Source organism: Kryptolebias marmoratus, linkage group LG24 (genome assembly GCF_001649575.2).
Source record: "Kryptolebias marmoratus isolate JLee-2015 linkage group LG24, ASM164957v2, whole genome shotgun sequence".
In the NCBI taxonomy this organism is placed as follows: Eukaryota; Metazoa; Chordata; class Actinopteri; order Cyprinodontiformes; family Rivulidae; genus Kryptolebias; species Kryptolebias marmoratus.
The window spans coordinates 16,755,208-16,767,794 of record NC_051453.1 but is presented as its reverse complement, the minus strand read 5'-3'; the positions used below and the strand labels follow the sequence as shown (position 1 = coordinate 16,767,794).

General features: G+C 37.2%; 1 protein-coding gene across 1 annotated transcript in view; it reads right to left on the bottom strand.

The window, feature by feature from the left end:
• Positions 1 to 12,587, bottom strand: part of dab1a (DAB adaptor protein 1a) — a 227,618-nt gene that overhangs the window by 91,632 nt on the left and 123,399 nt on the right. The window contains exon 2 of the mRNA XM_017428796.3: positions 12,508 to 12,564. The gene's annotated coding sequence lies outside the window, so the exon portion shown is untranslated. The remainder of the gene's footprint in view (positions 1 to 12,507; positions 12,565 to 12,587) is intronic.

The following is a 12,587-nucleotide window of genomic DNA, read 5'->3' as shown; positions in this document are numbered from 1 at the left end:
AATAAATAACCTTCATTTAATAAAACATTTACAGTTTAAAATTCTTTTCTATAAGTAAAAAAAAAGCAGTGGACACAATTGATTCAGGCTGCAGAGTGTTTTTGAAAAGCACTTTCTAACCATGAAAAACCCCTTTTCTTAAACCCACTGCAGTATTCTTTACGTCTGATGAGGATGCGAATCAAATTATCTCAGTGGTATCTGAAGCATCCCATCCTCATCAAAGCAGAGCCTTACATTTTTTTTCATTGCAGCTTAATATTCATTTGGAGTATTTTGGTATTTTGCTGATGTCATCCCTGCACAGGTAAAGTTTCGATCCAGAAACCAACACCGAATAGAAACTGAGATTTTCAGATGAGTAATAATAAACTTTGCAGTTATTAAAAAGGGTACAAATATGAAGCAGGGATGGCTTCTGCCTCAGTAAACCTAATTTAAATCATTTATTCTCAACACACCCTACTCAGATTTACCCACAATTTCACACCCCAGTCTCACAACCTTACATAGAGCCCCTTCTCCTGCACTCATCTTGCCCCTCACAGCTGGGCTGTAGTTTCTCTATCTGTGCTGAGCCCTCCCCTCCATCTCCCTCCCACACTCCAGTATCTCTGCCTTTTTCGCTCTTTTTTTTTTTTTTGCCGTATCTCCCTGCCGTAGTATCTACCTCCCTCGCTCACCTTCCTCCGCTCTCTGTCTCTGTCGGTCTGTCTCAGCTTGGCTGAGCAGATAAATCCCGAATGTCCGTCAGAGGAAGCCAGCAGCCAGCTTTCTCTCTTTCCTGTCTTACACACAAGCATGCGTCACACAGAAACACACCTAAGAATATACAGTCACATAAACAAACATACAAACACAGCTTTTTTTTCAGGGCCTAATCCTTGTGAATGTCCAGATGGATATGATCTCTGAGAATGTGAAGGTCGGCTCCTGCGTTCTGTTTGCAGAAAAACGTTGTTTCACAGGATTAGGATTTCTCTAATTCACAGAAATGTGCAAAAGGAACAGAAAGTGTGAGATTTAAAAAAATGAAAAACAGAAAAAGGAAGGCAGACAGAGGGACAAAATGAGAAGAGAGAGAACAGAAATGTATGTGTATAATCATTAAACGGGTCAAACTCGTTAAAGGCAACAAAGGCAGCTCTTTAACTGCCTGAGCATAGCGCTGCACTGCTACTGAAATGGCTCAACAGTACAGTGGAACTTTACTACAGCCACATCATGATTACAGTAAGCCTGGACAAAACCTTAACCCAAGTAACATCTTGACCAGCAAGTTGACCACACATCAGATCCAACATAAAGCATGTTTAAATGTAGATGAAATCAGACATTGAAGCAGAGGCTTAATAGATTGATGAGAAGCAACCAAGACCTGAAGAATAAAAACTTTTCATTCTGAGCATTTTCAACAAACTGAAAGGAAAAAAGTGTAACGAGACAATGGCCACATACAAAGATTGCTTCTAGGCATACGTTTAACCAGTGTAACATGCCTACATTTTATACATACAGACGCCATAGTGAACCAGATTATTTTGTTCCTTTGGTTCATATGTTTTAGTCACGTTCAAAATGTAAATCCAGTCGCATTCAATGCAAATGAATTGGAGCACAATTTCAGCGTGAATGACCTGAAATCTTCTACACTTAATGAAACATAATGCTGTGCCATCACTTTCCGTATTATATGTTCTACTGGAGGTGGAATAGAAATGTCCGCCTTAAGGCTTGAGCCCTATAAATTGCATGAGTGATTCTGCAGTTGACATACTTTATTATGTACACTTACCAAGAATGAACCAAATGATGAAAAAAAAAAAAATGAAGCAGTGTGGTTTAAAAGTGCCTACTGATGTTATTCTTCACTTAAATCAGAGTGCTTTGATATTGCACCGTTTACTTCCATTTTTAGTGGATATTTCATTATTTTGCTTGGCCCTGTCAGCTTTGTCACTTAAAATGTGTCCAAAATACAGTTAAACTTCTTTTTTTCTTTTTTTTTAAATGGCTACAACAGGTCAGTGTAAAGATGCAGCAATAATCAGAAGGAAAAAAAAAGCTCTTGAAGTCTGGAGTGTTTTGAACATTGTGATCTGATGCTGTCAGAGTGCTGTTTCACCCCCTTTTGATTTACATCAACTGCTGAGAGATGCTGGGTTTGGCTAAAAAGCTCAAAACCTAAACTATTCACCATAACATTTATATGTGTGTTCATTTTGTTGATGGAAAACCAACAAACTAAAACATGTTTTCCTAAAAAAATAAAAGTTCCTAAGCTGTGAGTTTGCTGTCTGAACTCTGAAGAAGTTTCTGGAGTGGAGAAAAGGTGAGTCTAGTTTATTATTGTTTTACATACAGTATACTGTTCTTTAACACGTTAACACCTGGGGATGTACTAATATGATTCTGTTTTTCTGTTGTTTCACTGCACAAAACACGAGCAATCAAATGTATGAAATTCCCATTCAGCTTTCAAAATGCAACGTCCTCTGGAAAAAGACAGAGCATATTCTGGCGTTTCTGGGGTTTAAAACTTTAGAATGTCACAAAGTTCTGATTTGACAAGCGCAGATGTGTCTCTTTCCATGAAAGCACTGATTACAAACATTTAAAAAAAAATTCACAGTTCTCGTTACTGAAAGATTTACATGTCAAGATTGAAGAAATACAACGTTCTTATAGCTGATCTCAGGCCATTTTTGCATGTAATCCTCCCGATATGATTGATAGATCTAGGATCTTAAAAAACATCTAGATGCTGAATAATTCCAAGTTTGTTTGTTTTTTTTATTATTCACATTTTTGAATATTTGTTCATGATATGAGTGCAGAACCTGAAATTTCTTTACAAGTCTGGTTGATACAGAAGAAAAAGTGGCTAAAGCAGCATGAGGTCAATAAATAGATTTTGATTCATCTTGTTTTTACACCAGCTTTCCCCCCAGAAATAACATTTTTTATTAATTTCACAACATATGAAAGAAATAAGGAAGATAGCTGTGTCCAAGCCCATAAATATTTTGGACAAGAATGTTGAAAATGTTGAGAACAACATGTGTTTTGAAAATCACTCATACAACAAACTGGACAAATGGACCAATTCGGCGATAAGGCAACTCTACTTTTTTTCATTCGCTGCATTTGAAAATGAGTTGCCTCATTGCCGAATTGGTCCGTTTATTTTATCAGCCTGCAGTCAAAACTGCTGTATCTTATTTCAGTGTCAGAAATGAAAGCCGTATCATTGTCTCTTTATGATGCACCACAGAGACACATTATTCATTTTCTTTTTTTGTTACATATCTTAATTTTATTTGTGTGTCTGTGTGTGTGTGTTTTGTCAAAAAATCTAAAATAAAACCCTCACTGTGATACATTACAATGTTAGGCCTAACAAATCTGTTGGTTGCATAAAATAACATATATTAGTTTCTAAGAGCCACAAAATTTACAGTGAAATAAATATTGACAATGGTCATTTTATTGACACAATAAGTTTTAAGCATTAATGAAACATATTGAGTTGTAATGTCTAATAAACAATGGGGGCAGCTCTTAAAGTTTAAATTTTGCAGAAAAATAATTATCATTTCAAAAAAGGTGATTGAGTAAAACTGCGTGAGCCTGTCAGAGGCAGATGGCATTGAGAGAGAGGCAGAAAAGCTTGAATGTTTCACAGTTACTGAGCAGTGATAAATTTGTCAAGCCTGTGATGGACAACGCTTAAACACTGTCATCCACAAAGTTCTTTCTATTTTGGTTTTGCTTTGTTTGAAGGTTAAATGAACAGAAACCCGTGCTGAATCATTACGGGGTTGGGGATGTCGAAATTACACCAACCACCATTCAGTTGGAGCAAAGCAACACCCATGAAACAACACCCATGGGACACAATATGGGACATTGGTTGCTACACCTTATTAAAGCTCTAATTGTAGCTGTGCGCTTCAGTTCTTACCCTTCCTTATTATAGTCTGCAGTAAGACAGCACTGCAATGAGTTGATGCCTGGGAATGACACTGTCTCCTCTGAACAGGCGTCAATACGTCTGGAGGTGAATTTATGAAACACATGTTGCCTAGAAATGAGATTAACTTTGACCTAAATGAACACACAGGAATACAACGACCTGCCTCTTCTATTATCTCCTGCACTAGTAGTTTAGCTACAAGACCAGGGTATGATGAGTGTGTGGATGTGTGTGTGTGTGTGTGTGTCAGAATTAAAGAATGGATGAGAGAGACAGAGAGGGCAGAAGCAGATGGAGCAGAGCTACCACGCTGGACTCCCATCCAAAGACAAAATATCACAGCACTCCCGCAGCTATCAAAGCATGCCCCTATTCAATAACTCAGATATATCAGGATATCAAGAGCATGACAGATGTGAAGAGAGTAAAAGAGCATGTGGAGATGAGGAGAGAGGGTTTAGGAGGGGGACAATCTATCTAATATGAAGACTGAGGATGTGCACACACGAAGAAAGAGTTTTGACACCGACAGGCTATTTTAACTATACGCTCATATGTAAATATAGTTCGAAAAAATATAGAAACAGAAAGAGAGGCAGGAAGAAAAAAATCATAGGTGACAGGTTGACTGGTGTGAAGCTGATCAGGGTAAAGGGGAGGAGGAGGAGTTGGTGTGTACGTGTGCATGCTTTAACTCACATGGGGGTTACATACAAAGATGTGCTCTGCTGAAATGTCACAAATGTTTATACTTTCAGCATGATGTGTAACTTTGAGGTCTGTTGCCTTTGGGAGGAGCCATCATATTTAATCATGTTTCATTAAAGGGGAAATATGGGAGGGGAATCACCTTTTTGTATTTTACATTGAAGTCTGAAGTCAATATCAACTGATAAAACACAACTCAGGCACTTTGTTTGAGTCCATCTACATTTGAAAGTGTGTCATTCCGTGAGCCCGTCTGGTTTACACTGGAAAACTATGTCACGTTGCAAAGTTGTCATGCTACTTTACGTCTTTATCTCCACCCTCTGTTAACCTCAGCCTTCTGAAGTCTGCCCTGAATATTCTCTATGATTCTAGCTGAAAGAATGATGGCAAAGTTTTCACAGAAAATATTTTGTCAGCAGGATGCATCCTTACATCAATCCTCAGCCTCAGAGGATACAAGAGCCCAAATGGCAGACTTTAGATCTGATAATAATGTTCCACCAACAGTTGGGGAAAAACTGTCTGTCTAGCAACCACTTTTAAACCAAGGCCAGGTCAACACAATGCCATGGAGTCCACCAGGTGCCATGGGTTGAAACAAAAAGAGAGGTGGTAAAAATCCATTTCCTCAGTTTAAGAAACCATCAATTTAGTTAATCTGTTCAAACAGACATAGTTCTATTGTTAAATAAGCAATAGATTATTGTTTGGGTTCAGTAACAAATTTTTATTGTATCAATAACTTCTAATAAAACCATCAAATCACTGTAAAATCGCAAACATCACCTTACCTCAATGGCAGAAAAGTAAACAACACACTAAAGCCTAAATCAAGCTGAATGAGATCTTAGGAACACAAAGTTAACAAATATATCTAAATTCATACAAACAGAATTTCAATTGAAATTACCTGTTAGAAGGACAGTAATAGGAGACACAAATTCATAAATGTCTGATGTAATTTAGCTCAGTGTTCTTACAAAAAATAACAGTGGCAGAGAGTCACAACCCCAATTTTGCTGGTAGAAATGCACAAACAATTCTTAATAAGTCAATTAAATCTAAGTCTAAATAACTGTTTAACTATTTTTCAAATCACTCTATGACTACTGTATCAATTATGGTAAAACAATGCAATTAGCAGTCATTTTATTAATTGAATCTAGTTTCCTGAGATCATCTCTAGACAAGTTAATTGATGTTTTTGATAACCCACAGTGGGGTCCAGACCCCAACTTTGGGAACCACTGATTTAGATGACAAAAATTATTGATAATACTGATTATAAAAGCTGGATGTTGCAATTTGTAGAGCATCTTTCAACCCTGTCTCAGTTCCAGTGTTTCATTTACTTTTGTTTCCCAGTTCACTGCAAACAAAACACAATACCTTCTGCACATGGACACAGAAGTTATTGGAAATCTGTGCACATGATTTACTAAATTGAGGAGCGTGATAGTAAATCTGTGCATGCATTTTCTTACAATTTCTCTTTGTATTTCAATACCTGGCAGGCTTTACAGTTTAACACAGCAGCAGTAGAAATTTGGCCATAAAGCAGAATCTGTTCCAACTCGCCACTGCCAGCCTTAAAGAGCTGAAAAATAAAGTATTTGAGAAATGTCATGGCTATTATTTTCTTCTATTAGTTTTTTACTTTTTTGACTTATTTGCCATTTAGCATTACCTAATGCTAAAAGCTGTAGTAAGAGATGAATGTATGATCTTCTAAGTGAATTTTTACTTTTAATAAAAATAATATTAATAATATACCATCCTGTTAACTATTTGAATTTTTTTTATGAAATTGTCATGTTGTAGGATTTATAGAACCCACAGCTGTGTTAATGAGGTGTATGATAAGACTTTCATGATTGTAACAATGTGCAAACCAATTCTCAAGTGATCATTGCTTGCCCCGTTAAACACCATGTACCTCTTTTTGTGGGGGTCATTATTTGACTGAGATTATTTTGTTGACTGAGCTATAAAGTTTTACGATTATATTTCCTCAAAGCATGCTTTAGAAATTACAGTAAATGGAAAAAATATATAGTGATGGAACTGAAGTAGATTTGGATGGAAAAATAAACCACTTGGTTGGCAGAGGTCATATAAAGACATTGTAATTTGATAAAATTTAATGCAAACAGTCTTCTACTTATGTCACATTTATTCATCCTTTCATCCATCCATTATTTGCCACTTGTTCCAGAGTTAGGTCACAAAGGCAGCAGCTTGAGCAGAGAAGCCCAGACAACTAAGTCACAGACTAGCAGCGGCTCTACTCTGGGTCTCTCCCTTATAGGGGTGAGAACTTCTTACCCTGTCCGGAAGAGAAAGCCCAGCTACCATGTGGATAAAACTAATTTCGACTGCCTGTGTTCACAATCTTGTTTTTTCTGTCACTACCCAAAATTCATGACCCTAGGTGGGGATAGGAATGTTAATCGACTAATAAACAGAGAGCTTTGCCTTTCAGCTCAGCTCCCTCTATACCACAATAGACTTGTGCAAAATATGCAGTACTAAGAAAGTCACACCAACCTGTCTGTAGATCCATCACCTCGTTCTTCCCTTCACTTGTGAACGAAACCCAGAGATACCTAAACTATTCTGATACTCCTCAGCTGCCTCTGGAGTCCTACCAGCTAACAAGACTGTATAGGACTCATTTTTCAGTTTGACGGCCTCCCTCACCCAGGGTGTCCACCACCGGGTTTGAGGAAGTTCAGACTCACAAACATCTCTTTGTCACATGTAGAGCCAGTTATTTTTAACATTATTCAGTATCAACAATATCCTATTGATGCCTTAATGAACAAACTTTACTATTAGATTTTTGTTCTTTATCCCTGTTTTAACTGATATTGTTACACCACTGTGCTCTTTTCAGCTGACATTATTTCTCTGAAGTTTCACATTTAGCAAATGCCATGGCAGGATGGAGATAAAGACTGTTAGCAAGATACCAAGATGGTGCAAAGTAGTGAAGTAAGTAAATATGAGTAAAATATGAGGTAGTTACTGTTCTGAAAGCCATAGCACGTTAGACCCAGTTAAAAATTGTGTCACCTAGTTAGAGAACAGCATATGTCTTGTTTCAAATGTTTCTTTGGAAACATGCACTTATATAAACTTTGTATTCAAAGAAGAGAGATCCTTTCTCTGTTTAAAAAAAACACTTTGAGTCAATGCAGGTACTCTAAAACTCCTAAAATTAGAAATGAAATTATTTTTGTGTGATGCTAATGATGAATTGATCCAATTCGGTAGATTTAAATTCTTCATGCTTAAGAGCTGATTTCCTCCAAATGTACTTGTAGAGGGCTCTGGTGTGTTATAACTGTGTTAAACAAGGAAACAACAACAGAACCAGACAAATGGAAACATGCATTAAATTTGTTCTAAAGTATTGTGTGAATGTAGGAAATTAATTCAGAAAAAAGATAAACACAGATTTATTGCAGGTGACATAAAGCAGTGATGCAAATTTCCCCAGCAACATGAGCAGAGTCAGTTTAGTTTCACAAGATTAAAGTTGTCAATAAAGCTCTCTTTGAAAATAATCTTTGTTTTTTTGGGATAATTTAGCTATTTTTATGTATTCTATTTTATTTCAGTTTTCTGGCATAAATAGCAACCAATGTCGTAAAGATACTAGAAACTACCAGAAAAAAAATTTGACATTTTGTTTTATTAAGTACACATAAAAAAGATTACACATATTAAACTATAATGTTATTCATATTGAAATTCCCAGGCTCCTTCTATGAGGAACGTTACCTTCATTACTTTCCTATTCATGCTTTTTCAACACATAAAAAAGAACTCAGTAAATTAGAGTATTTTTCTTCAAGTTTTCTAATTTGTCCTAAAACACCAAACAAACCTCAGATAAGACGTTACCTGAAGTTTTACGCTTTTTTAAGTATTGTGACAAAACCGTAATTTGACTTGCCTATAAGTGATAGACTAGACTTCAAAGCATGTAAGGCATGTAATGGACACTAAAGTGACTGTAGTGAAAAACAATCGCTGGAGAGAGATTTTCAAGACTACAAATAAACACTAACTCACTTGATTATGTGAAATGAATTAAGGAAGCTTTCCCAACTGAATCATCTGCCTTTGTGCTCTCAGCTTCTTTTTTCTTTTGCTAAGATTGCAAGAGGATGCTTTGAACATCCTTCTATTGTCAATGTGGACACAGTCTGCACCTGAAAGAAATCTACATCACAGTTGCTTCTTTTGTTCCTTGTTCTTGCATTTTTTATTCATGAAGGTGTTCGATATCAAGTCAGCTACATCACAGGACACAAGAATGGACAGAGAGGCCTTTGATATAAGCAAAGCAATGCTCTGTATTACCTTAACTTACAACAGCATTAATCATGCAGCGGTGGCAGAGTCGATGAATTTAAAATTTGAACCACTGCAAAAAACCAAAAGCTTCCTCACTGATGCACACGCTATAATGAACTAACATTTCTATCTATCTTTACAGTAGCAAGGAACTGTTCCAGACTACCAGAGACTAAAACCTGCTACTGAGGACAAGCACATATAGACTCAAAGAAATGCAGTGAAGAGGCTGAAACTGTGTGTGTGTGGTTGGGGGAGAGTTGTACTTAAAGAAGAAAAAAGAAGGAAGAGTGCAGAAGAGGTGGATGCAGTCAAGTTGACAGTTTCAGTGAATTCCCAATATTGTGAATAATGCAGAACGATCTGCTTCTCGTGGATGTTGTCTTCATTCATTTTTAACAGGTTCAGTTACACAGTAGTAGTCCAGATTTCTCTCTCAGACGCTGAGGATGAATGGCTGTGCTTATGTGTGCGTGAGAGTCTATAAGTCGGGATATGCAGGTGTGCAAGTGTGTATTAAATGTGATAAACTCGCTTTTGAGTTGAGGTCACAAAGAACAGGCAGGTTAATGGCTGACTGCTAATTGCTTTTTGATTGCTGGAGTTAATTAAAGCTTTAACATCTAATTCAAAAAGAGATTTAAGTATTTGCAGTGCCTTCAGTGCTCATTGATGCAATGATTCAAAAGAAAAGGCATGTAACTGTATAAATTCTCGTAAAGGTTATTTAGGTTTTTACATAAAATTAAAAAAACCACAACAGCTTTGATGACTGTTAAAATAGAGAGTTAAAATCACCCCAGTTACAGTCACACTGCTCCTCCTGATGACTCTGCCAAGTTGCTTATGTCTCCCTTTTTATAACATTTTTATACAAACAAACCACGACATGTTTGCAAAATCACAGAACAGCAAACATTATAAGTTTTCAGAATTGCTTTTTCCTTTGACGCTGTGAAGCCGGAGGCTGCAAGCAAGGACGCAGCAGGAGCTCCACTTCTCCGTGTGCTTTTTGGGGCTCCACACAGCCGCTAACTGCATTAAATAAGAACACACGGTCAGACGCCTAGTTGATGAAACCTTCTAACCTTAACTTCTGCCTTTACTCAAAGCGTGTGTATACACGGGTTTGAGGGAGAAAGTGTGTTTTTATGCCAGTGTGAGTGTGTGTTTGCACTCAGGTTGGTAAGTCGGGGGTGCCTGGGGCTCATGGCTCATCTCAGCGGGTATAAATAGAAGAAGAGAAAGCCAGAATATAAACTGGCATCATCATATCAGAGGGGGTAAAAGGAGGGTAAAAATCTGATCTGAGAGCAGGTGGAATTAAAGCTAAAAGAATAACATTAATAACAAAGAATGTTAAATTACAAGAATTTTTAGGCTAATATTATGAGGCTGTACAACTCAGGAATAAACTTTTAGTTGTGTCATGGCATTTTTACACAATAACTAATAATTTTGATGATATAGCAGGGTTCAGATTTACAAATAAACACACGGACAACATCTGCTTTTCTTCTTTGCAAAATGTGCATGATCCTGCTTTTCTCTTTTATACAATGTTTTTACACCATGTTTGGAGGTATTTTTTGGAAGTGCATTCATTTCCAATGTTGTCTTTTATTTTCACAAGAATGTGTTCATATTTTTAATGAAAGATCCTAAAGATGAGATCTTAAGCTGTTGACATTTTTATTATGTAAACATGTCAGTTTGTGCTAGCTCTTTCCATCTGTTTTATGTTTACTTCCTCTTTGCATTCACAACTACGTATATTCCTAATAGAATTTATTTCATTTACATATTTTTTCTGTTTCTGATCACAAAACAAATCAGAAGTAGATTTGGAAAAAAGAGCTCATATGTGTTCACTAGCAAAACTCAGTTTTAAACACAACCTCATCTGAAATAACCATCAAGTTAATCTAAAAACAGTACCTGTGCTGCGATCTAGCTGTATTTACATGTCAGTCAAAGACAAAAAAAAAAAAAAAGCAGAATGTCTTTAATGTTTTATCAGTGTCCACAGGTCTGATGCTCCAGTTCCTCATCTGTTGTCTCATGGCTTGAGTGCACTCCTCTGAGCTGCATACAGATCTCAACACCCATGACACTGCTGTTCAAGCCTGTTAGTGTCATGAGATGTGTGGCAGAATGAACCCGAATGCAAGTGAGCAAAACTGAGTTTTAATATGCAGCAAAAAATCAAACAATAATAACATAAACATAACATGAGTACAAACAGGAGTAGCAGGAATTAAAGGAGCATGTGACAAGAGTGAGGTAATCCAGGGTGTATGTGATGGGGAGGGATGATGGGTAAGTGCAAACAGGTGATCTGATTAGAGATACACTGGTGATCTGGTGATATGTGGAACTAGAACAGAAACAACAGAGGACATCAAGAGGAACTTCAGAACAGAACATACTGTAACAAAGTAGATAAAACTACCAAACTCATAACACAACAAGAAATTTGAAATGTGACTAACTATGACAGCTTGATACTTCTACTTGATACTTCTAACTAACTTGACCATAGGGCAAACACATAACAGTTAGCATGATCAGGATAGTCCATCACCAGGCCAACACAGAAACACACAACCATGCAGTTACAAGATTCCTCAGAATCTCTAATAACCTAACATGCTTTGTTTTGGATTGTGGAAGGAGAAAACCACACACATGTATGGGGAGATTATGCAAACTCCATGCAGAAAGACGACTGCTGAAATTTAAATTAGACACCTTCTCGGTGCAAAGGGACAGTGGTAACCAATACACCACTGTGCAGCCTGTACACAAAAACTTTCAGTTCATTTTTTGAGGTCTGCCCCAGGGTCTCCTCCTAGTGGTATATGCCAGGAAACCTTCCATCCTCCATCTTAATCAGATGCCTAAATCAACTCTGGTGACTCTTTTTGATGCAGAGGAGAAGCAGCTCTACTGCAAGCTCCCCCTAGATGACAGAGCTCCTCACCTTATCTCTAAGGCTGAACCCAGCCATCCTGAAGGAAGCTCATTTCAGCTGTTTGTATTTGAGATCTCGGTCATGATCTACATCTTGTGACCATACATGAAGGTTGAAATGTGGGCAGGCAAGACCTACAACCTAATTACTGTGGATGAGGACATTCTACTATTACTAATGAACAGGACTTCCAGGAACTTGAACTCCTCCACTTGAGGCAAAAGCTCACTCGCTTTTTGCCCAACAATAACCAAAATAAATCATGTACAAAAACTTATAGAAGTAATTTTTATCCTAACCTCAACCAAATGCTTTCACGAAATGTGTAGTAAGCTGTGTAAACCAAACCAAACAGTGAGTGAAAGATTTAACATATTGTTTGGGTTAAATACAAACAGAACAAAAAGTAGATTGCAATAAGTGAACACTATGTCTCACTGACTTTAATGCTCACAATAATAAAATATGTTTTCATGCCTACCTGGTTGTCACCACACCTGGTGTCCATGTTGTTGCTCCTCAAAGAAGGGAAATGAACCTGAGGCAGAGAGAGAGGGGGAG